The sequence below is a fragment of the Tupaia chinensis genome, unplaced genomic scaffold, assembly GCF_000334495.1.
Source record: "Tupaia chinensis unplaced genomic scaffold, TupChi_1.0 Scaffold000159_1, whole genome shotgun sequence".
NCBI classification, from domain to species: domain Eukaryota; kingdom Metazoa; phylum Chordata; class Mammalia; order Scandentia; family Tupaiidae; genus Tupaia; species Tupaia belangeri.
In genome coordinates, this window is record NW_006159630.1 from 525,376 (window position 1) to 527,282 (window position 1,907).

The 1,907-nt window shown below is 62.7% G+C and overlaps 1 protein-coding gene across 6 annotated transcripts in view; it reads left to right on the forward strand.

Annotated features, from left to right (window-relative positions):
• The first annotated feature begins 645 nt into the window (after window positions 1-645).
• The window catches only part of SECTM1 (secreted and transmembrane 1), a 9,968-nt gene continuing 8,706 nt past the window's right edge, over window positions 646-1,907 (forward strand). For all 6 annotated transcript variants that reach the window (XM_014586713.1, XM_014586714.2, XM_014586715.2 and 3 more), the window contains exon 1: window positions 646-1,191. The gene's annotated coding sequence lies outside the window, so the exon portion shown is untranslated. The remainder of the gene's footprint in view (window positions 1,192-1,907) is intronic.

The window sequence follows — 1,907 nt, forward strand, 5'->3', positions numbered from 1 at the left end:
GATGGAAGGGGGTACGTTGCACCCACCCGAACGTGACCTGTGACAGGGAGGACGTGGGCACGGGACATGACGTCCCCGCGTGTGAGGGACATGGTGGGGCAGGGACCTGGCTTGCGGTCCCTGGAGTCCAGCTGCGGGGTGAGCAGAGGGCTGGGAGGCCGCGGGCACACCCCTGGGCCTGTCCAGTCTCGGCTCCCCTCCCACCAAAACCCCCAACGATGCTTCCTGCCTCAGCTTCTGGCAGCTGCAGGCGTGCCTCGGGTGTGGCGGGCGCCCCCTCTGCCCCCGACTTCCCACGGCTGCCTCCACTGTGGGCATCCGTGTCCAGATCCCCTCTCCAAAGACACAGCCACGCAGGGCCGTGGCTATCACAAGGCCAGGTCTGTGGCAGGCCTCACGCCTACCACATGTGTGGAGTGTATGTGCATGTGTGGTGTGTGCATATGTGTGCGATGTGTGTGTGCGCGGAGTGTGCGTGCATGTGCGATGTGTGTGCTTGTGTGTGCGAACTGTGCGTGTGTGTGCAGAGAGTACGTGCATATGCCGTGTGTGCGTGAGTGTGCATGTGCCGTGTGGGCATGTGTGTGTGGTGCGTGCATGTGCGAAGTGTGTGTGCGTGTGCAGAGTGTGCGTGCGTGCGTGGAGTGTGCGTGCGTGTGCAGTGTGCGTGTGCGTGTGCGTGCCTTTCCCGGGTGACGCCTTCAGGTGGGTTGCCCTCCTCACGCTCTCCTCTGTGGTGCCGTGGATGTCTCACTGGGCCGTGTGGACCGTGTGGAGCGTGTAGGAGGGCAAAGAGCCACCCGCCTGTGGTGACACATAGGGACTAGAACACATTCCAACCAAAGTCCAAGACAAACACCGGCCACGCTGACCGCAAAGCCTCCCACCCTCGGGACTGCCTGGAACCCCTGCCCCGGGTGTGGGCACAGCACGGAACCACCCTCTCCAGGGGCACCTTCGACCTGCTCTCCGCATGACGACCACGCCCCGCGGGGCCTGCTGAGAAGGGCCCTGCCCCGTGTGGCTGGGAGTGACAGATCGCAGGGCCAGTGCACTCTGGGCCTGGAGCTGCCTCCTCCAGGCTGGGCGGTCCCTCCCGTTCATGGCCCAGAAGACTTCGAGGATGAGGACGGGGACAGCTACCTGCCCTGGGGGCAGCACAGGGCCTAGCTGTGCTTAGGCGGGTTCAAGGTACGGGGACCTGAGGCCACATGCTCAGGTGGGGCTGGCCACTGCAGACGCGGGCTCCAGGCGTGGTTGGGGCAGGTCAGAGTGCTGCTTCTGTGCCGGTCTGCGAGCGAGTGGGTGCTGGAAGCCCCGATGGGTGTGCTGTGCGCCCAGGGGTGCCACAAGGAGAAGGGGGCTCTGACTCAGCACAGCTGCGGGAAAGGGGGTGGTCTGTGGGTGGCGTCAGGTCAGACAGGCTGGATGAGGGGCCAGCAGGTGGTGTAGTGGTTAGGGTGCTGGAGTCTCACATGGCCGACTGTGGTTCAAATCCCGAACTCAGTGGCTTGAAAATCACACCCAGTGCGTGTGCGTACGTGCCCAAACTCCCAGGTGAAAAATGAAGAGGGGACCGTGGCCTGGCCATCCCCGGGGTGATTTCCCACTTTTCCTCTCTGTCTCTCTCCAGCAAGCACACACGCCCTAAAGCAAGAAAGTTCTTTAAAAAAAAAAATGACTGCAGGAACCAGCAGTTAGCGTAATGGCTATGTCGCTGGACTCCCACGTATTCGACCGCGGTTCGCGTCCCAGACCCGGTGGCTTAAAACTCACGCCGGGCGCATGAGCATACGTGCCCAAGATCCCGAGAGGAGAATGGAGAAGGGATTGCGGTGTGGCCATCCCCTCTGGGGGGTAATTTCTCGCTTTCTGTCTCTGTCTCTCTCTGTCTGGCGAGCGCACAC